This window comes from Rhodamnia argentea, chromosome 11 (assembly GCF_020921035.1).
Source record: "Rhodamnia argentea isolate NSW1041297 chromosome 11, ASM2092103v1, whole genome shotgun sequence".
In the NCBI taxonomy this organism is placed as follows: Eukaryota; Viridiplantae; Streptophyta; class Magnoliopsida; order Myrtales; family Myrtaceae; genus Rhodamnia; species Rhodamnia argentea.
The window spans coordinates 4,875,947-4,900,856 of record NC_063160.1 but is presented as its reverse complement, the minus strand read 5'-3'; the positions used below and the strand labels follow the sequence as shown (position 1 = coordinate 4,900,856).

At 37.0% G+C, this 24,910-nt stretch overlaps 1 pseudogene; it reads left to right on the top strand.

Annotated features, from left to right (window-relative positions):
* Nucleotides 1-45: 45 nt before the first annotated feature.
* On the top strand, nucleotides 46-23,997 carry LOC115733254 (annotated as a pseudogene).
* The last annotated feature ends 913 nt before the right edge of the window (nucleotides 23,998-24,910 follow it).

Genomic DNA, 24,910 nt, shown 5'->3' with positions numbered 1-24,910 from the left:
GAAATTGTAGATCCAAACATAAAGGTAATGTACCACACAGTGGCAATGTGGCGAGTGGTGGAAGTGGCGCTGGCCTGCACCGAGCCCTTCTCAGCTTATCGACCGAGCATGGCCGACATCGTGCGAGAGCTCGAGGACGCTCTGATCATAGAGAACAATGCCTCCGAATATTTGAAGTCCATTGACAGCTTCGGTGGAACCGTCGCCTCTTGATTCACAACCCTTGGCTCCTCCAGAACCTAGATAGAAATTTCGTAACTGCTTAGAATTTATTCACAACAATGTAGAAGAGAAGCAGATGACCTGAAGGGTATGTCTCTTCATGTTCATGTGCAAGGGAAAATATCCAACCAACTCACTTATAGTCGAAGAAAGTTCACTTCAAGTACTTTGTAATGGATTAACTCCATCCGTTGTCAGTCTAAGTACTTTGTAATGGATTAACTCCACTCCTTGTCAGTATTTTGGTATAGCAATGAAAATTTTTTCCTGTAAGTGTACTTCAGACACAATTACCCATTATCCGCCAATAAGATAACTGAACAAAACTGAAACGACCTATCTTTGATGAATGTATTGTAAGCCTTTGTCTTTAATGATGATAATAGATCCGCCATTGCACAAGAGATTCATGTTTGCTCAAGTTGTCCTTCTAGAATTTGTGAATTCTTGCGATTCGACGGGTTCCAACTTAAATTTCAAGTGATTGTTAAGGAAAGAAGACTGATGCTTAGTCTTTTAGACCTATCAGCAAAAATTTTCAGGAGATCAGTTATTACACTCTTCACCGTAACAAGAGAGATAAAGATCTAATGAATCATATTCCTTATCTGGATGTCCTACATTAGTCATACTATTTCAGGATGTGATTTTGAAACTTTTTCTCCTGCAATCTGCAACAAAATTCGAATATTTGATAAATTCAACTGCTTGATGCTGCTATTTACAAACGAAAACGACTCATAAATTACCAGCACATTGTCATCAAGTTTCAAGGGTTCTTTCAAATGCCGAATTGAATCAAAGCAGTCAATGAAAATCCAGCCATTTTTAACAGCAATGGAACTGCAGAAGCAACTCTGCAGATTTTGTAAAATTCAGTCTACTAGAGTTGACTATCCTACAATTGAGTTTGGGGAGAGTACAACTGTTATGGCATCTTAAACCAAAGGGAGACAAAACAACAGTTCTGAGATTGCTCGCAGAAGTGATTTATCCATTGCCCAGGATATAGAAAAAAAAAATCACACAGATTCCTCATTTAATTTGCACTTTGAAGACAGTAATTGCTCCTTTGAACGATGATGTACCAAATCCTAAAAAGCTTTCAACTTGAGATGTTCGAAAATCATACCCGTTTAAGAGTATCTTCATTCTGCTTGCAAGTTTTTTAAGATTTCATCATGGCAATTAATTGACGACCTCGTATGACTATGAGATGGTTCAGAGTAATTCCATCACAAAAGGCTATAATTAGCGGCTAGTAAGCACTTTTTGGCAGAAAAATGAGAACTTTACTTTAAGCCTGTTTTGTCACCTATTGGTAGAAGCCAAAAAAAATCATTTTGTGCAGTTATCAAACGCGTTTTGATTCTCTAAAACTCATCTAGGAACGAAATAAGAAAAAATTATTTTAACCAGAATCAATTTTCAAGAACAGAATGGTTACCATATGCAGCCTAAGGTATTCTAGTTTTCTAGACCACAAAAAAAAAAAAAAAAGACGGCGCTATTTCCACCCTGTTTTGGCTAAACCACTCCTTTTTTCAATTAACAGACCCAAATACCCATCTCTTTCCTCCATTTATTGTTTTTTTTTTATCATGCTAACCAACATAAATGCCTTCATTTCTGTTTTCTCTTAAATTATCAATTTGACAATAAATTACACCAAATAAAATATCATCTTATGATGCACCATTTCATCACTTTGACAATAAATTACACCAAAAATATCATCTTATGATGCACCATTTTATCACTTCGCCTAGAAAAGGTTGTTAGTTTTAATTTGTGATCTCATTTTGTTAATTACAAAAGTTATATAACAGGTTAGAAACTTTCAGATATAATGAATTATTAACACACAATTAACTACCTATTTTTATTTTATTTTATGAAATAGCATGAGGGAAACTTTGTTTCAAAGTAAAAAATTATAACTCAATTTGATTATCTAGCAAATTTAGACATTTTGAATGATTTTTCGTAATAAATTTGTAGGTTTATAATGCTAAACATCTCTGTATTGTGCTTCTTTTTTAGCTTTTCACAGTTTAATCTAAATTATAAGATGGTGTTGAAAATTTATTTAACATTCTGCACTTTCTAACTTGCGTAAGATTGTTTAGGGGAAAGTTTTAAGCATATTTTAAAGTTTCGATCAGTTTGTTACGAGATTAAACTTGCAATCAATATAAATTACTTTCTCCATAACTGGGGTTGGACAGCAAAAAGTTTCATTTTTTTTATTTTTTTCATTTATACATTTATCATTTGTTAATATGTAGATATGGTCAAAATATAAATATTTTTGACATTTGATCATGCTTTAACAAATTAATCTTTTCCATATTTTGATCACTTTTTATTTTTCAATTTTTTATCAAGATCGGCTAAGTAATTAAATTGAATTTTGATTTTTGACTTTGAAATATAGTTTCACTCATACTATTTTGAGAAAGAGCACTTAATTTTGTGTTCATAAGCTTTCATAAATACAAATTTCTTGTGAATGAAAATATGAGACCGTTAATTAAAATTGGCAACATTCTGTAGGAAAAATAATAAGATTTGGTTAATTGATATCTTCATGGACGTAATGAAGCATTTACATTGTGAAACTAATTAAAGAAGATAGAAATAACAGCAGGTTTGTAGATTAGCGTGATAAAAGGAGACAATAAATTGAAGAGAGAGAGAGAGAGAGAGAGAGAGAGAGAGAGAGAGAGAGAGAGAGAGAGAGAGGGTATTTTGGTAAGTTAACTAGATGAAAAGAGTGTCTTAACCAAAATGGGAGTAGAAATAGCGCTATCCAAAGAAAAGTATTCTAGTTTTAGACACTCCATTTGTTCACTCATCCGAAATGGTAATTGTGTGCTAAAGATTTCTATTCTCCAACGCACTTTTCCAAGAAATGCAGATGTTCTCTAGACATAGCAAATGGGTGGATCGAGTCGGGTTTGAGTCGGATCATAAATGATCCAACTGAAATTGACCCATATAACCCATTTATAACCTATTATTGCAATATAAATTTCTTGACCCATTCGATGATCAATGTCCGGATCAACTGGTTTTCTTTTTACCTCTAAAAAAAAATCAAAATGCTTCAAAAATTATGTAGCATGACCACACTTAACAAATACTACACTCTATGACAATATATATACCACACTCGATCTTAGCCAAAAAACCCAAAAAGTTATGTTTTGGGCATTCATATGGCTTGCCTTTTTCTTTGGTCAAAGGCTTGACTTTTATTCACAACCCCTCTTACGATTTCTGCCTGGCCGTTCGAAGTGGAACTCTTGCCTTGAGGCGTTCGCATGGAAGGCTGGGCACAACAGTAGAGACAAGCCAAGAGTCGCACATTGAAGGCGTCCTCATGGAAGGCTAGACACAATAATAGAGACAAGCCAGCGACAACAAATGGGCATGAAGAGATCGTAAGAGAGGTTGTGAATAAAAGCTAAGCCATGCGACTGCCCAAAGCATTCCTTTTTCGGCCTTTTGGAAAAATATTTGCATCAGAAAAGCCTTAAACTGAGTCACTTTTATTCCAGTTTAGAAGTATCCTTAATAACTAAGAGTTTAAATGATTTAAAAAAAATTGAGAAAAAAATAAAATTTTAAAACATAATTGGTCGGATTAGGTTAGGTGGCTCCACCCTTAGCACCATACCAAAAAATCACCGGTTTCAATTTTATGGAACCAGACCAGTGCCCCCTAGAACCGAACCTGGACTATTCCATCCGGTCCGAGCGGTTCCTAATCCGACATGGGTGGTTCCCGTCAAGTCGGTTTATTTTGCTCACTCCTGCCTATGTTACTAAAACATCTCCATATTTAATCCAATCTAGGAAAACGTTATTTTTATATAAATCTTAAAAAATTATATTGCTAAAATATTACAAAATTTTAAAAACAAAAAAAAAAAAGAAATCTAAATTTTTTAGTTTCTTTTTGTTTTCTTTTTTCTGCGAAATCTGGTGAGGGTCTCGAAGTCCTCACCGGTCTTTAGCGATGGTCGCGGGGGTTGCGTCCCTTGCCGGGTTTAGGCGAGGGCCGCGACCATTGCTTGGGTTTCACAAAAAAAAAAAACGGAAAAAAAGAAGGAAGGAAGAAGAAAACATTAAAATAAAATTACAAAAATTAGAAAAAAATGACTTTTTTTTTTAAAAAATTATGACTCGCTTAAGATAGTTGGGCAACCTATTTAAGACACATTTAAAACTCATTCAATTGGTAAGTAATCCATATATTGCCAATTTAAACTTGTTTTTAAAATTAATGCAACTCGTTTATTACCCACACCATTAAATATGTGTTAATATTTGGATTTTAGATTCATTTTGCCACCTCTAGTTTTCACGACATGTTTAGCACAACAAGATAAGCCGATATAGGGAATAAAAATCAGCGTCATAAACTTCACATGTTGTAGGCATCGAGGAGCCAACGGGAAAAGAGTTAGTAATTCCTATTTTAGGGTTTGGGAAAATATTGGAGTACGAAGGAATTCAAGTGGAATGGCAAGGATGTCCTCCGGAAGAAATTTGAAATAGTTGTAACTCGGCCTAGGATTGGAATGGCTCGCCAGTCCCCCTGTAAATGGTGCCTCCATCTGAAGATGATTCCTCTACCAAAAGACTCCGTTAAACTCTTGCTGTGTTTCTAATAATAACGATAATGATATTTATGGCAGTGCTATTTTCACTCCTCTTTTAGCTAAGGCACTCATCTTTTCAATCAATAGACCAAAATACCCTTCTTCCTCTTCAAGTTATTGTTTCTTTTTTTATCAACCTAACCAATATAATTGCCTTTATGTCTATTTTCCCTTTTATATATCAAATTCATAAAATAAATGTGATATTGCACCCAATAAAATATCATTCTATAATGTATCATGTTATCACTTTTTTTTAGAGAAGTTCGTTATTCTTAATTTATGATATCATACTTTTAATTAGAAAAGCTACATAAAATTGCTAGAAATTTCTAGCTACAATAGCTTATGAACACACAATTAACTGTCTATTTTCTATGAAATAGTTTGAGAGAAACTTTATTTCAAAGTTGAAATTTAAAATCCAATATAATTATCAAGAAAATTTTGGGTAATTTTCAAATATACTTGTCAGTTTCTAAAGTTACAAATCACTTACTTGTATTTTTTTTTTTAGCTTTTCACATTTCAATATGAATTGCAAGATGGGGTTGAAAATTTGTTTACACATTCTATACTTTCATACTAGCGTAAAAATTTTTAGGGGAAAATTTTAAGCATATTTTAAAATTTTTATCCACTTGCTATGAGATTGAATTTACAATCAATATTAATTCCTTTCTTTATATCAAGAGTTTTTTTTTGTCAAAATATATCAAGAGTTGAACGACATGAAATTTCATGTTTTTCTTTATGTGTTTACCCTTTGTTAATGCATATCTAAATGCAAATATATTCCCCCCTTTTTTTTTTTTTATCAATTTTCCTTTTTCCTTTTTTTATTAATATACTAAAAATAAAGGTAGATTTGTGGATTCGCCTGAAAAAAAAAAAGAAACATTTAATTAAAGAAAGAGGAGGGTATTTTAGTAAGTTAACTAGTAAAAAGGAATGTCTTAGCCAAAATGGGAGTGGAAATAGTGCCGCCCTAATAATAATAATGACAATGAAAATTGTCGTAGTAGTAGTGGCTAGGTTAGAAAGGAATGATGCTGGGCCTTTTTTTACGCATGTTATTGCATATGGAAGATCGATGGTCTACCTCTCTTGTGGCATGATGAATGGCATCCCCTTTGGCCCTCTACTCAACTATTTAACGAGTATAATTGTCTAGGCGTGAGCGGTTTTAGGATAGGTTCTATGTTTCAATCGGAACTAGTTTCTCAATTTTTGGAACGTGGAACCTAATCTGGATACCCTCGGACACGAAACCTACCTTGTCAATTGATTCCAGAGTCTATCTAGTAACCGGCCATTTTTTTCTCTTTTTCATTTTTTCTTCCTTTCTTTTCTATTTTATTTTTAGTTAAGCAAAATGAAAGTGAACGCAATAACAAAAATCCTCATTTGCCAATAGCACCATTCCATAGAAGAAGTAATTGGGAATCACACTAGGTTCAACTTTATTGGAACTAGGATCCGAACAAAGTAACTGTGGGAACTTCGAAACGGAACGGTTCCTATAGCCATTCCGGTTCAGTCTGATTTGTGGTTCTATCCTAGACGCATGCTCACTCGTACAATTGTCCATGATACTACTCTACATTCTCGATCAAGCGTAACTACTATTTATATTATGTGATTCTCGCTGGTTTTGGCCTCCTGCTAGGTCAGAGGATTAAGTGCATATTCAAGTTGGTATGAAACACCCAAATTCTTCTGTTGCCGCTAGCATGATTTGGAAGTTGACTACTTTTGGATGCTTCACGGTTTGGAGTGCTTGGAATGCTTTAAAAGTGGGAGAAGTACAATACAAGTGCCAAAAGTTATGTAAGCTCACTTTAGTGCCAAAAGTTTCAAAACAATAATTTAAGTGCCAACTCCTATTTGCTTGGCTAGACAACCTTCGTGGTTTTTTTTTTTAATTAAAATTTGAGCCGATGTGACTAGTCGAAAAGTCCTCGTGGACTTCTAACCTTAAAAATAAACTAAAAAATTTGAAAAAATAAATTAAAAGTCCTCGCAGGACAGCCAGCGTCTGCGTAAGAAATTTTTTGTTAGAATTGGCCGGATGGACTCAATTGACAAAATGTGAAAAGGTTTGCGGCTCAATTAATAAAATTAAAAAATTTAGGACTGATTTGGCAAAAACGCAATAGATTTAAGGTTTTTTTGGAGAATTTTCCATATAATGTACTGTTTGATTGGCTTATGAGCATGGACGTACACACACGGAGCATGGATTTCACGAAGTGTCACAACTAGATTCCACATCTAGTCAATGAAGACACACTAGGCCACTTTCAGAAAAAGGAAAAAACAAAGAAAAGAAACGAAAAGAAAAGAAAGGAAAAAATCGAAAAAAAATAAAAAATATTGACATATTATTAATAATTATCTATATCACCGTTGGCCATGCCACGTAGGATGTCCCCCCGTAATTTCTTGATCAAAGTTGGCCAAGTGGACTCAATTGGCAAAATGTGAAAGGTTTATGACTCAATTGATAAAATTAAAAGGTTTATGACTCAATTGACAAAAGTGTAATAGGTTTATGACTTTTTAGAAAATTTTCCCAAAGAATTGTATCACAAGATCCCAAAACAATGAATTGCCATTTTTTCTGATTAATCATCAACTTTATTGAAAAGAAAGAATTACAACATGTATAGATTTCCTAAAAGTTCTTCTAGTTAAAATAGGAAACCTCTAAAGAAAGCATAATTGAAGTACGAAACATATTTTTCTCCTTAAACTGAAAAATGCATACTTTGCATGACCCTAATAGATAACTTTGCTAATTCATTTAAAGGCACCACAGAGATGCGAAAACATGTGTACAGTAGATGGATGATAAATAACTTTAATTAAACTTGAAGAGTTCAAGTTGAAATGTCCATCTTGGTCGATGTCTATTCGTCAATAATTTTTCTTTATGGTATACATATTTTGAACAACTATCATCTTGGATGATTTTGCTGGCTGTATTAATGACATGTGCAAAACTTCTTAGTATATCTTCTTATCCTTGCTCTCCTAGAATAATTTGCCTTCAATTCATCTGTATAGAAACTGAAATTTGCTGTAACTTATCAAATTGAATAGCACATAATGTGTGAGATGATGAAGGCGCTGTTGCAGGAATGATCTGTCAATTATTAGTTGTTCAAAGTTCTAGTGTCTTAGCGATCAAAATTGCTAAAATTTTGAAAATTTGTTATTAATATCATCACATAAGCCTTACAGTGGCATTGACTGTGTTATGATTTTCCCATAAGCCTTGCAGTGGCATTGACTGTGTTAAGTTTACTTCTTATGTGGAGGGAAACATTAGAGTGGATTCATAAATTTTAGCATTTAGCTACACAACCACCGCCTTTTAACTACTTAGTTGATTACACGGAACTTGAAAAATTATCTAAAAAGTTCGATGAGAATGATTTGGATGCCACAAAGAAATTTGAAAAATTGATTACTGATAAGAAGGATATTGAAGGATTGCCGGCTACAGCTCTTGGTTTGGATGCACAAACGGCGGTGTCTAAGGTAATACACGATACATTCTATCGTGGTGTTATTTTATTATATTGTCTTCAACACTTTTTATCCAAGAGCCTATTTGATGTTTCTTGCTTTATCATTTTCTGTCATATTTAAGGGGCATGAAAATGCCACTCCAGAATATGGACCTTGGGTTATCACCCTGGATGCTCCAACCTTTAACTCTGTCATGTGACATGCACGAAATAGAGGCTTAAGTGAGGAAATCTACCGTGCTTATGTTAGTTGGGCCTCCAGCAGAGATATGAACAACACTTTAATTATTGATCAAATCTTGAAGCTTAGAATGGAAAGAGCTGAGCTTCTGGATTATACTAATTATGCTGAGGTATGGTTTTTAATGCTATTTATGAATTCTTCAATTTCTAATTTCATCCTTTTATAAAGTTTGAATGGACAAGTCTGAAGCTTGTTTGACATAATTTTTAGTCATCTTTAGGAGGTTAACTTTCAAATTAATCACTAATTATGAACCGGCTCCAACTGTTTTTGGCTGTTGTCAGGAGTTTATGAATTACAAGGGAAAAGAGGAAAGTTTACGGTAGAAAAAATGCTTGTTGGCATGTTCTGAAGTGCTTTGGAGTGTGCAACTTTCTGGATTTACATTTTGATGCAAAACCCAGCATGAACTAGTTTTGTTATTTTCTATATTTAATGTTGGCAAAACAAATTCGTGAGTGTCCTTCTGCAAGTCTCTTCTCTCCATTCTCCTCGAATCATCCTGGAGAAGAATCTATTTGCATAGATGAACAACTCAGTAGATGGTGTTATATCTTCACATATTAAGGCAAGGTTCTCACCAGGTTAGCATGGTTACGAAAATGGCTACCGTTGATAAAGTGGAAGAGCTCCTAGAAAAACTTAGGAGTGCTTCATGGGATGCTGCAGTTCAAGGTATGATCTACATGAATTTTCCTAAACTTTAACTGGTAATTGCTGTTGATTTGTGGCCTAGTGTCCCTTGTTTATATGCATCGTAGGAATATCACAATATCTGATGTTGCACTTTCGTGTTCTCTTGTGATAAATACTCGCTTGTTCTCTGTGCCGCTTAAAATGTGCATGGAATACCCTGTATTTCAAGCTTCGAAGCACCACACTTTGCATCATTATGTTCTCTTACATATATCCATATGAAGTGGGGGCTGGACCATTTAGTTCAGTTTGATGATGTCGACCGCAAATATTAGGATGCTTTTAGAGATTTTCCTTTTACTTTCAAACTCAAAATCCACATCTTGATATGTGTTGCCTTGATTATTCAGACATGGAGGACATAAAACTTTTCGCCAAGAATCAAGGGGTAAAAGAATCTGATGATTTGAGCCGCTGGGACATTAACTTCTGGAGCAAGAGGCTGCGTGAATCAAAATAAGACGTCAATGAGGTTAAACCTCTCTCTCATATAGAGTAGAGCGAAAATATGAACGTTATGATTTGGCCCTGATTTATGCATGTGAATATGAACATGGAGTCACTATTTGCATTTTCCAGGAAGAACTACGCCCATATTTCTCTTTGCCAAAAGTAATGGAGGGCCTTTTCAACCTTGCAAGTACACTTTTTGGAATTGAGATTGAGGCTGCTAATGGACTAGCACCGGTAAAATAGTCCAATGGTTTCTGTGCTACTAGTACATGCATTCTGACAAAATGCTCATATTTATCTTTCAGGTCTGGAACCATGATGTTAGATTCTACCATGTAAAAGATTCTTTGGCAAAGGCAATTGCATACTTCTACTTCGATCCCTATTCTCGACCATCTGAAAAAAGGGGAGGTGCATGGATGGATGAGGTTGCTGGTCGAAGCCTATGTTGTCTTGAGATGGAGCGAGTGCAAGATTACCAATTGCTCACATGGTGTGCAGTCAAACACCACCTGTGGGGAACAAGCCGAGTCTTGTGACGTTCCAAGAGCTCAATTTCTAACTCCTTTCCTCAGTTTATTGACTTCTTTTCTGCTATTCGAGCCTGAAATGCTAGACAGAGGGAGGGTAGCTAGTCCGGCCACAAGCTAATGCAAGCTGGTGGGAACGAAATATTATCATCAGAAGCAAAAATAGTAGAAGAGGGTCTTTTTAGTTTGGTCTCCACGAGTCTTAGTTTAAATATATCGGTACCGGCTCGACAATACTAGTTTAAAAGTTCTACCGTTATAAAGACGTCTATCTTCATTCCACACTGCTAGGAGGGGAACTGCTGGAACAATCAATAGATAAGGTCCAATAACACTTGTTAGCAAAGAGAATATTGGTTTATGGGAGACCATTAATGATATAAATGCTAAGCTATATTTGCTCGAGAATTTTGTGATGCCAATCTATTCTTTGATGTGATTTCAAGGAATCCTAGCACTTCCAATATTTCCTGTGTATGATTCCTAATGACCTGTACTTTTATCCTCTTATATCCATGGTGGTTCGCCAAAGCGTGTCTCTAATATCATTTGTTAGTTTTGGGTTTGATGTACAAGTGCATCTATGTGTGGGATGTATTTGGCAGAGGAGAATATGGAGACAAGGAGAGAGTGCTTCAAGGCTATTAGCCGATGGGAATATGTTAGTAATTAAGTCAAATTCATTAATGTTGTCGATCTTAGTGGACAAGTTATTGGTTCAGAAAAGTTGTCGATGTCAATTCATGGTTGTCGATCAGCTTGTCGATGTCTGTCCAACTTCCAAAACTGGTGCAAGCTTGCATCTAGAGATGGATCTATTGTTTGACATTCAAGTTTTACCTGCTCCCATGCGAAAATTGAGAAGAGGCAACTTTTGTAACATAGCCATTCTTGTGCGCCAACAATTCTAACCTCTATAGGAAGTTATCACTGCTTCTTAGATGATTGATGAGATTTGTGAGCTTAAGCTCACTGTAGCGGTTACTTGTCCTCCATGAAACATCTTCATTCTGTAAGTGGTATCTGCCATTTGACCACTTCTATGAGTTGCTGAAATGGGCAGGTTCAAACTGTTTTTCATGAGTTCGGTCATCACTTCAACACATGCTAACCAAACAGGATGAAAGCCTTGTTGCTGGCACTAAAGGAATAGAGGGGGATGCTAACGAAGTGCCCTCTCTGTCTATGGAGAACTGGTGTTACCACAGGTAATTTTGTCTTGAACTATCTCTTACAGAGTTGATGTGCAATCACGGTTGGATGTTTTTGCACTTCGCAAATACATAAAGAGGTTATGTATATTGTGTCGATGACAACAGATGATTGCTTCACGGGGCATTATGTGATGTTTGGATTGTATTACCTTTGTACTGTCTCTGCATCTAAAGTGAGGAACTGAGAACATTGCCTTCTTTGTATTGCGGATAACGTTAGATGATTACATAGAGATTCATTCTTCTAGTATAACTTCACTTTTTCTTGGGAGGTTCACAATTCCTGATTTGTGCTCATTAGATGACTATGGATATTTATGCTCTTGATTTGTGGATAGGTGGAAAAAGGAACCGGACCGGAAAATAATTTTAACTTATGTGATGTATACCTTAACTATATATGAAAGGAGAGTTCTCAAGCTTGCCACACAGGGAGAGTAGACAACACTAAATCATTCTTCCACTTCAATATATAACCATTTCATTACATTTCATCATTACTTTTTTAACATTATTATTATTATTATTATTATTTAGACCTTTTGATTCTTAAATTTCTGAAGAATAACACAAATAATATATGAACTTTAGCCCAATGTGCAATGTTGACTCTCAACTTTTAATTTTTTCAATGTGTTTAATGAACCTTAGCCTAATATGCAATGTCATCCCCGAACTTCTCATTTATTCAAATCTCCCCCTCCTCCGGGCGCTTGCAGATGCTATGTATGACGGCATGAATGAAGGCAACCAGGGAAAGTCATTATGCTATCCTTGAACTGCAGGGATACTTTGATGGGAATTGCAAAGCACTATGAAACTAGTGGGAGTCTCCCTAATTATGTATACATCAAGCTCCTGGCAGCTAAGAATTTTCGTGCAGCCTCCTTAAGCCTTTGCCAGGTTACTTCGCAGTAACTAAATACGAAACGACTGGTTGCTCTTCTTACTTTCATGACACCTTCTAAAGTTAGGACTGTTTCAAATAGCTTGCAAAGAGAAGAAAGCTATTCCAGGAGGCATTGCCCTGTCCGTTGGGGAGTTGCCTTACGTATACTTTGTCCTCATGGTGCTACATTTATTAAGACCTGATTGCTGCACCTCTTGTTTATTGAGGTTCCACCTTCGTCTATCCTGTTTGTGGCCATCCAATACACAAGTTTCAAATGAGAAAACGAAAAGGAGAGGACCCCATTTCTCATCAGTTCATGTCTGTATGACAGTCAGGCTAGGTTGCTGTTTCACTGTACATACTTTGAACGATGCAGATCAAATTACTTTTCCGAAGATATTGGATCATTGATAGAAAGAACGTTAGCAAAGTAAAATAAAATGATTGGAAATCTTGAAACTGTATAAGGTTAAAAAATTGCTCCCTCTTCGGAAATTATACTAATGCAGATTTAGGAATAACTTTGTTATTACTGTCTTTATCTGTGAAAATTCTCATATGAGATATGCAAGTGTAGATCTGCAGCTTCATACAAAATATGTTCCTGGTGGATCAGAATTGGTACATGAGGTGGATCAAAGAGTTTGTGAAAAAACCCAAGTGATCGCTCCACTTCCTGAGGATCGAATCCTTTGTAGTTTCCAGCATATATTTTAAGGTTTGTTTTCCACCCGTCAAAATGGTTCTTCGAGAGTATATATCTTAATCTACACGGCTGCGAACCTATTGCTTGTCACTCATGTTCAGCTGGATACGCTGTAGGTTATTACAATTACAAGGTATATGATGTTCTACTCTTTGGTTATGCCATTTTTTTTTCTGGTCATTTATGATTAATTTCTATTAGATGATGAAACACTTTCTTTGAATATAATAAGCCCCTTTTCCTTGTAGTGGCTGTCAGTTTTGAGTACTGGTTTACCATGCTTGTGCTCGAGATTGATTTATTTCCATGATGTGTGTGGTTGTACTTGTGGATGTATTGGTTTTAAGTGGGTAGAGGTGCTATCTGTAGATGCTTTCTCTGCATTTGAGGATCTAGGTTTAAATGACATCAAGGTATGTTCAAGAAGTTGTGGACATATTTGAAATAAAAACTGTCACGCCCCGATCCCCGGGAACGCAATATCCCTACCAATTCGTCTCAAATCATAATGATAACATCTCAGGTACGCTATCGATCCACAGTACCACAATGCGCATGCGGAAATGTATAAACTCCCAAACACATAAAACAACAGGGATAGTTAAATATAAACACCCGTAATAGTAGGATATCAAAACCCGTCGCTGTCAATACAATATCAAGAGTACAACATAGTAACCCTACAGAGCCATAGTCGGGTACAACTCCACACTCTGGGACAGCTCTCTACGACCATCAAAAAGAGGTCAAAAAGGTCGAGCAGGGTCGATCGTTTATCTACTCCAAAAAGAGGGAAAAGTACACTAGAAGTGCCATAACTTTTGTACAACGTTCATTTGAGTGCCATAACTTTCAAAACGTTCACTTAAGTGCCATAACTTTCAAAAATCGTTCACTTGAGTGCCATGTTGATGTGGACGCCGGAAAAGTTGACGTGGCATGCCGGAAAAGTTACTGTAGCACGCCGTAAAGCCGACGTGGCATGCCGGAAAAGTTACTGTAGCACTCAAGTGAATAATTTTGCTCCGACGTAGCACTCAAGTGAACAATTTTTTGAAAGTTATGGCACTTAAGTAAACGTTTTGAAAGTTATGGCACTCAAGTGAACGCCGTACACAAGTTATGGTCCTTCTAGTGTACTTTTCCCCCAAAAAGATATAGCTCCAAAGACCATGAACTCCGAAAGTCAAGCTGAGGGATTTTGGTCAGAAGAAACTTCAACCATGTCATCATCACCCGAGTCGGGTTTAGGGTCGGGATCTACTATCCTGCCATCGTGGTTACCCACAAAACCAGAACGATCCCAGCGAGGACCAAAGGCTCGATCGCCATCACGAAGATCCCATGCCCTAAAGGGATGAGGCACCAAATCATCAAAGCCTTCCTCTATGTAGATTGTCGTGATACGTTCTTCCCATACCTTATTCGTGCCGGGGACTGGGTGGCGGGTAACCTAAATCCCGATGTGAGGTGGAATCCCAAACCTAACCGGACATTGATGATCCGATATCTTACCTTGGACCTGAAAAATGTTCCCATAATGGGGTGAGATATAATCTCGGTGAGTCAACGCCTAAGCCCGACTACGGCGTTGATTCATCCAGAACGTTCTATCAATCAATTACTTGGCGCAAGATAGGTATATCAATCACATGCAACTTACCCATTGCGATATCATGCATAACGTTACATGAATGCAACATATGATCATGTCAAATCAAAGCAATAATCATTCAAATAATCGTAATGCATTTGAGCATCAATCAAACATTGGACACCACACAAGGCCATTTCTTAATTGATGATCCGCGACAATTAATGAAACCTACACTGCCCCTTAACGGTGTCTTACGTAAACCAAGCATCGTTCTATATCCTATCGGTGACGGCATCTACAAGCGGTGACCCCATACATGTGGCACTTCGGGCACAACGAGTAGGCATTCCCAAAGGAGCATTGGCCCTTCACAAGCTACAACCGGCATCCAACAATCCATCTATACTCCATACCAGCTGTGTACCGTACCTAGAGAGTCGAGCATCTAACAAGTCCTGTGATTTTGTGCTATAAGCACGGTACGAACTTATTAGGCGTCGCATCATCTCTCCACCAGATGACCATTCATTTCAATCGACAATCAACTGGTTCTTAGCTTTAATTATAGTCGGATACTCATGCAACATGCTCAAGACTCAACCCCCGGGCATTTCATACTAAAACATGCATCTTGAGTCACGGGAGGTCGAATGAATGCATCGTGCCACCCCCACTACTTTGCAAGTAAATACAAGGTAAATAGTCACAATTGTCCGTCCATTTCAGCTACCAATAAATCAAATCATCCCATCATATGATTGACGTGAATAGCCAATTCAATAGCAAACATACACACTTTGAAAACCAATTCCATTCTTATAAAAAGGGTCTCGGAACCAAGCAATCAAGTCTCAAGCAATTGGAATTGACTAACCTCCTCGATTAGGGCCATTTAGCCTAAATTCAATTTCTAACCTAAACCGACCCTAATCAATCTGCCTAAATACCTAAATAATCTAATCACACTAATTCCAAATGCGATTAGCGACTCAACTAGAGATTAGGGGTCAACTCACCGTCGAATCGGCCGGACGTAACGAGAACTATCCTTACTTGTTTAGGGCTATTCGGGTTTGTCCGAGTAGCTCAAGAATTCACTCTCAAGCAACAAACTGGAATGCACAGACGATTCATGAACTATATTCTATTACCAAAAAGAGATCGGATTCCTAGGGCGTTACAACTCTCCCCACCTTGGGAAAATTCGTCCCCGAAATTTACACTACTACTAATTGTGTTAAAAAAGATCCGGATAAGTACGTCTCATGATGTCTTCACTTTCCCATGTGGCTCCTTCCATCCCGTGATGTTGCCGGATTACCTTGACGAGGGGGATCACCTTGTTTTGGAGTACTTGTTTCTTTCAATCCACGATCCGAACTAGGTGTTCCACATATGACGTTCGTTCGTCCAATTCAATTTCTTCATAACTCGGTACATGAGCGGGATCGGGCTCATACTTCCTCAACATCAAGGCGTGGAACACATTATGAACTTGAGCAAGTCTAGGCGGTAATGCATGATGATACATCATATTCCCAATTCGTTCTAGAATCTTGAATGGTCCAATGTATCTTGGACTTAACTTTCCTTTTTTGCCAAATTGGGATGTTTCTCTTATGAGTGACGCCCTCGAAAATACATATCCCCAACTTGAAATTCTAAAGGCCTACGCCTCCCGTCGGCGTAGCTCTTTTGATGGTTTTGGGTTGCCTTAAGTTTATCCGTAATGATCTTGATGACTTCTATCGATTGTTGCACTAACTCAGGACTCGTAATCTTCTTTTCTCCAACTTCATCCCAACATAACGATGTCCCGCAAGGTCTAACATACTGAGCCTCGAATGGTGCCATCTGGATACTCTGTTGATAACTATTGTTATAGGTGAACTCAACTAGATGTAATTGCTCCTCCTAGTTACCTTTGAAATCCAAGACACAAGCTTGCAACATGTCCTTGAGTGTCTAGATCATCCTTTCGGGCCGACCATTCATCCGCAAATGACATGCCATACTGAATTGCAATTTTGTTCCCGGGGCATTTTGTAAGCATTTCCAAAACGTTGCGGTGAATTTAGGATCATGATCCGAAGTGATTGTTACTGGAACTCCATGTAATCTTACGATATGTCTCACATACAGGTTTGCATACCTATCTAAGGCAAAATTCTTTCTAACGGGAATAAAGTGTGCTAACTTCGTCGGTCAGTCGACTATGATCTAGATTGAATCGTGTCCTTTTTGACTTCTCGGTAAACCCATCACGAAGTCCATCGTGATGTGTTCCCATTTCTATTCTGGGATTTCTAAGGGTTGTACAAATCCTCTAGGTTTACGATATTGCGCCTTAACTTGCTGACATGTCAAGCACTTTGCCACATGTTTAGTGATGTCGGCTTTCATGCCACTCCACCAATAATGTTATTTCAGGTTCTGGTACATCTTCGTACTTCCAAGGTGAATACTATAGTTGCTACGATGATCTCCCGACAAGATATCCTCCTTTAACTTGTCATCGTCAGGTACCACCAAACGTCCTCGGAACTTTAGAGTTCCGTCATTAGTTACCTAGAAATCGGCGCTTTTCTTAGCCGAGCTATCTTGAAGGATTTTTTGGACGGTGGGGTCCATCAACTGCAAGGTCTTAATCCTTACCCGTACTTCTAGCTCGATCCTCAATGTTGCAATTAAACTTGATAGGTGACTAACTTCCAACTTGAAGTCAGAGTCTCTAACTTACCCTAGTAAATGGCATTCACCGACTTGTAATTGAGCAATCACCGATTTTCTACTCAAGGCATCCACGACTCTATTCTCCTTACCTCGTGGTATAGAACCTTATAATCGTAATCCTTAAACAACTCCATCCATCGACATTGCCTCATGCTCAATTCCTTTTGTGAGAATAAGTACTTTGAGCTTTGATGATAGGTATACACCTGAAATCTCTCTCCAATTAGATGATGTCGCCAAATTTTCAAGGTAAATACAACTACAACCAATTCCAAGTCATGTGTTGGATAGTTCATCTCGTGGGGTCTTAATTGGTGAGAAGCATAGGCAATCACTTTTTCGTGTTGCATTAAGATGCATCCTAAACCTTTGAGCGATGCATCGCAATAGATCTCAAATCCTCCAAGACCGGACGTGATAGTCAAAACAAGAGCTGTAGTTAGTTTATACTTAAGCTCTTAGAAACTACGCTCACATTTCTCCGTCCATTCAAACTTTACGTCCTTCTTGAGTAATTGTGTCAAAGGCGAGGCTATAGCTGAGAGTCTTTCCACAAATCGCCTGTAATAGCATGCCAACCCCAAGAAACTTCTCACTTCAGTCACTGTCATTGGCCTTAGCCGGTTTATAACTGCCTCGATCTTTGATGGATCGACGGAAATACCTTTTCCAAATACTACATAGCCTAAGAAAGCCACGCAAGTTAACCAAAACTCGCATTTACTAAACTTGGCATACAATTGACGCATTCTATGAGTTTCCAACATTATCCTCAAATGTTGTTCATGATTTTTACGACTCTTTGAGTACACTAGAACGTCATCTATGAACACAATCACAAAACGATCCAAGTAATCCCTGAATACCCTATTCATTAAATCCATAAAAGCAGCATGACATTTGTCAATCCGAACGGCATTAATGTAAACTCATAATGTCCATAACGCGTTCTAAATGCCGTTTGCGGAATATCCTCTTTCCCGATCCGCAATTGATGATATCCCGTTCGTAGATCCATCTTAGAGAATACCGAAGCTTTTTACAATTGATCGAACAAATCATCTATCCTTGGCAAAGGGTACTTGTTCTTGATTGTTACCCGATTCAATTGTCTGTAGTCAATGCATAATTGCAATGATCCGTCTTTCTTTTTCATGAACAACACGGGTGCTCTCCAAGGCGATGCACTAGGGCGGATAAATCCTTTGTCCAATAACTCTTGCATTTGAACCTTGAATTCGTTGAGCTCGGATAACGACATCCTGATGGTGCCTTAGAAATTGGCTCCGTTCCAAGGATCAATTCTATAACAAACTCTATTTCCCTTTACGGTGGTAAACCAGGCAATTCCTTAGGAAAGACATCGGGAAATTCTCGTACTACGGGTATATTTTCTAACTTAGGTTCTTCGGAAGATATGTCAACAGTAAATGCCAAATAACCATAACAACCATCTTCCAACAAACGAGTCACCTCAAGGGATTAAATCATCCTTGTCGAGGTTCCTCCTCGGCTACCCACAAACTCAAAGCTAGCACCATTCAATGGACTATACCGAATCACCTTATGATAGCAATCCATTGTAGCCCTTAACTTCTTCAACTAGTCCATTACAACTATTAAATCAAAGTCATATATCTCCAGCATAATTAAATCTATCCTATCCTCAAGACCACTTACCACAAGTTTACAATTAGGATAATCTATGGCAACTACTACACTATCCTTCAAAGGCGTAGAAACCCTAATGCAATATTCAACAGTTTCGGATCCGGACCAACGAGTTTAACGAATTGCTCAGCCACAAAGGAATGTGTAGTACTAGGATTAAATAGAGCATAAGCGACTTGGTCATATAAGAGAACCGTACTCATTACGGTTGGTGAATCCTTCGCCTTAAACACCCTTCCTTATGCCGGAGGTTGATTCGGAATGTTCTGCATCGTATATCCTCCAAGTTGTCCTTCTTGTGACCTATTTCCTTGGTGTTGAGGACAATTCCTCACTTGATGACCAAATTGACTATACCCGTAACACACTCTAGTCCTCATTGGACACTGTCTAGGTCCATGCCTCTAATGGCACATACGACACTCATCTCCTTAGCGATATGTCGCCTTGTTAATCGCACCTGCCCTGTTCGGCGAAATATGAGTCTCGCTTCTTCAACCTTTATTGGCGATTATTCCCTGTATGGCTATCCGTACTTGATTAAAGAAAAATATGATTTTCTTGATAAGTTCAAGATATTTCAGAGTAAAGTCAAGCAACAAATGGGAAAAATCATAAAGGTTGTCGGTTTTGACCGTGGTGGTGAGTATTATGGTCGACATGGCGATGCTAGATTGCTTAAAAAGCCATTCACCATAATACGTAAAGGATTCTATGATAGTAACGTAGTTTGCTATTCTTGGGATTCTTGAACCAAAAGGGGTGGTCGAAAGGCGCAATCACACCGATAAAGATATTATGAGGAGTATGATTAATGAAACCAACTTGCTTGATTTTTTGTAGGGTGAAGCTTTTAAAGCGACCCTTTATGTTGTGAATTGTGTTTCTATCAAAATTGTTCCATTGACTTCTTTTGAGTCATGAACTGGACGTCAATCTAGTTTGAGCCACATTAAGGTTTGAGGTGTTTATATAGAAGTAAAGTTACATAATCTAACATTAGATAAGTTGGACTCCAAAACCACTCGATGTTACTTCGTACCTTACCCAAATCATTCAGAGGGGTATTCCCTTTATGATCCCAATGGAGGAACAAGAATTGTATAATCATAGATAGCTAAGTTATTGGAATATGATATAGCTGAATAAGGGTAGCTGCTCATAGACTATTAAGGATAACGGTTTGGTAGGGACTACTATGTCATTTTTTCTCTGCCTATACAAGGGATCATGAAGCCTCCTAAACCACGATCCGATTCTGTTGGGGTTCAAGATCTTGTTATTAAGACAGTTCTTGATGAAGTTCATCAAATCCCACAAATGAAAGATAAGGTTGAAGTAGTTCCACTAAAAGGATCTATCAGGCAAAGATGATCCCACCACACTATATAGTCAATTTGGAAGAGCATGACTACAATATCGGCTATATAATTGATCTAGTAATTTATACAGATGTTGTTTCTTGTTGTCAATTAGAACTGTGGTTGGGTACACTAATAGACGAAATACAGACTATGAAACGTAAAGTGTTTGAAAGCTTGTTGACATACCTCAAGGCCATAAGTTCATCAGCTACAATTGGGTATAAAATTAAAAGGGATTCCAAATGAAAGATAGAGAAGTTTAAAGTTAGATTGGTAGCCAAATTTTTATTCATAAAGAAGGAGTAGACTTAAAATACTTTTTTTATTCAGTCTCTTCTAAGGATTTTTCAGAGTGATTATAACATTTATAGCTCATTATAATAAGGAGTTTTAGTATATGGATATTAAAACTTCTTTTCCGAATGGATACTTTAATAAGGAAGTCTATATTATGTAACCCGAAGGTTTTGTAGCGGATGATTCAGGTAAGCTTGTGTGTAGAGAAAAGGAATCCCATATGGATATCATGGAATAAGGTTTGATCATATTCATGGGGATTCTAGACTGAAAAGTCTATTAATGGGCTCAAGTAAGCTTTTAGACAATGGTACTTGAAGTTTCATAGTATTGTTGCTTTATTCAGTTATGTCAAGAACAAGTAAATTGGTGTATATACTATAAGGTCGGTGGGAGGAAATTTATTTTCCTCATGTTTTATGTAGACGATATCTTGCTTAAAAGCAGTTTGTTGTCAAAATATTTTGATATGATTGACCTTACTAAGGAGTATTTTGTCCTAGGCATTGAGATTTATATGGATCGTTCTTGCCGTATATTGGGTTAATTCTAGAGGAGACATGTTGAACATATTTTGGAAAGATTCAGTATACGGTATTGTCAATCGGGAATTGCTCCTGTCATTAAGGAAAATAAACTGAATCTATCACAATGTCCTCATATAGATATTAAGATAAACCCAAATAAAAAAAAATGTACCATATATTGGTGCACTTAGAAACATCATGTATGCTCAAGTTTGCACTAGATCATATGTTTTTGCAACGAGACTTATTGGCGGATATCGGTTAAATCCAAGACATAATTACTGGGTTCTTGCTAAGAAAGTTTTGAGTTACTTAAAGAGGACAAAAGACTATATGCCGATTTACGTACATATTTAGGATTTGCAGCTAGTAGGGCATTCGAATTCAGAATTTGCTAGCTGTCGGGATGATGTGAAGTTGACAACTACATATATTTATATGTCTAAAGCGAAGTGCGATATTATAGAAAAGCGAGAACAAAAATTTATGTCATCCTCTATCAAGAAAGTGGAGTTTGTAATATGCTTTTTGGCTGCTATTCAAGTCATTTGGCTCCGAAATCTCATTAAAGAGTTGACCGTATTTAATTTTGTGGATAGACCCATACAATTGTATTGTGATAATAACTCTTCAGTATTGCTCATTAACAACAGCAGAGGTCCCAAAGGGTCTAAGCCTCCGGCGGTCAAGTTTTTGACCATACGGGTAATACATGAAAATGTGATATTGTATTAGAGCTTATTAGACAGATGATATGGCTGCGGACTCACTAAATAAAGGTTTTCACCCTTACATATTTGAAAGACACGTGTCACGACCCAAAAATCGGATTTTCTAATTTTAGGTTAATGGATTACCGGATTAATTAAATGAATTAACTAACCTAATTTGAGCTCTCCCAAGCTCTACCAATTCGCAACTTACGTTCACTTGATTTTTCCGCAAAAGATTCTAATTTTCCGGAGCCGCCACTAATCATTTCTTGGTAGGTTGATTAGAAAACTAAATAAAATAACGAGAGAAAACTATTTTATTTCTGCAAACCAAAGATCTTAAGTTCGGGACTTGGTTACATTAATTTTTCAATTAATGCCCTTTCGATACCATTTTCATGAAAAATATTTGATTTGACAATTTTGATGAATTATGACTTGCGGTTCAAAGGTGCAATTTTAGGGTTTTCTTTTTATTTTATTTTTTATTTTTTTGATGTATTTTTGAAATTAAAGGGAAATGAGAGTGAATTGGTTCAAGATTATCTTAAAGTTTTTGGATTTAACTTGCATTAATTCCCAAATTTTTTTAAGAAAATCTATTAACCCTATGTCCGCATCTTTTAAGATCTATCCTAATGGATTCCCAAGATTTTGTTTATTGAATGTAATCCATGAGATAGGAATTCTAGAAAATCCTATCTTTTTAAAAAAGTGATAATACGTGGTTTTTAAGAAACCATATCTTCCTTAATCTTTTTTTTTTTCCTGACATGAAATGAGGCATGAATGATTTTTATTTGTTCCATTTTTCCGAATTTTTTGAATTTTTTTTTTTGTGATTTTGTGTTTTTATGAATGTATTTAAATTTAAATTGCGAATCTTTTAGTGAAAAGGATAATTACCGCTGATTCTTTCGAATTAAGTTTCGGTCCGAAGCCCGACGGATCGTCCCTAAAAATTTGAAATTCCCACTATGGAAATAATTCCATCTAAAGCCCGATAGATAGACTTATTTCTATGTATGCGGTTGCGGATTAGGATATTCCTAATCGATCTCATTTTGAAATATTTTGGTATCTTGAGTATATTCAGAAAGATTTTCGGATTACCACAATATTATCACAAAAATCTCAAAATATTCGCATTACGATATAGTCTATCCAAATTAAACACAAGATATATTGCGGGATATATTCCGATGTGCCAATATACAGTATGATATGCAATAATCTCGAATAGGAAATGCAATATTTAAATATCAAGATAAAAATACATACCTTATCTTGCCAAAATTGCACTTTCCTATTTTGAAATTCGCCAAAAAATTGCAACTCAAGCCGAAACTCTTTGGACCGATTTGGTGAGACTTTGTAGACGATGGAGCTCGAATCTCGGACTGCTTGTGAACGGCTTCGAGGGGAGGCTCTTCACCTTGCAGCTACTCGGAGAAAGGATTGAAGAACTTGTGGATGGAACTCGGCTAAGGACTGGTCACGGATGGTGATGTTCCCCGAACTCTCCGACTTGTGCTTTCGGTTTCTCTCTCCAAAGCTCTCCACAATTCTAAAATTTGGACTGTTGAGACTTCAAGACCAATCAAACTTGGCTCCAGGTTTTGTGAACACGTATGATGAGTATTGCAGGAGCATGAGATACCTTGCGCCCGGCCACGTTGCGAGGAAAACAAGCAGCAGCTCTCGTGGTCGTCAAACAGGTCAAGGCAAATCGTCACGGTCTCACCTTTGTCGTCGGAGTCCTTCGATTGGTTCTGGTCGTTGTCGAAGGAAACAATGGCTACGATGATGAGGAAACCAAGCGACCAAGCTGGAGCCTTCTCGGGATTAGCAACACAAACGATGGTCGACTTATGGAAGGAGCACGGCCAACCTCTTTCTTTCTTCTCACGTGTGTCACTTGTAATTTTCTGAATTTTTGGAACGAAAGTCCCCCCCCCCCAAACCTCTTGTTAGGACCTTGCATTTATAGAGAGAATTGGCCTAGCTTGATGGGCAAGAATGCAATATTCACATATCCTTTTGGATGTGTATCTTAAAAAATCTGAATATTTGATAAATATCTCCTCTTGGAGTGCAATTATCGGTCAAAGAGACATGCAAACGTGCTAGCTGAATTGTACAATTCCTTTCCTATTTTCTAATAAAATATTCAGCCATAGAGAATATATATGTGGGCTTGCCGAATTTACGTGCGTATGGGTTTTTTGTGCAATCTTAAGCTGGAATAATTAATTAAAATCTGCTTGGGCTGAATTAAAAAAAATTTAAAAAGAAAGTCCAACACACACATTTGAAATGCCTTGGCCGAAAATGCCCTGTTGCTCCAGCCCATCAAATTTAAGTTCAAATTTGTGCCGCCGATGGTCCAATGAAAAATGTAATGCATGAATACTAAAATTAAATGAAAATGATGAGCTATTATTAAAATTTAACTCCAGATTTTTATGCAAAATAAATGATCAAAATTTAGGTGTCAACAACTGCCCCTCTTTGAGTGGAAGCTTGCAAAAGTTTCGCTCAAAGACAAAATTGAAACCTAAATTTTGACAATTCATATGATGAAAATTTTTGCAAGTGTTTTAATCCCATTTTTTTAAATGCAAGAAAAAATTATGTATGATATACGGAACTGTAAATAACATGTGTCAAGACTTCTCGCTTCAATGAAATGGATTAAAGAATACACATGGATCGCATGTGAAAATTCCAGACATCCCCTAATGTTGACGATTTCCTTAATTTCCAAGCTTCCTTTGTGAATGCAAGGGTCTTAAGGTACCGGAGCCTTATCCGTTACTAGAGACTTCTCTCGATGCGGGACAAG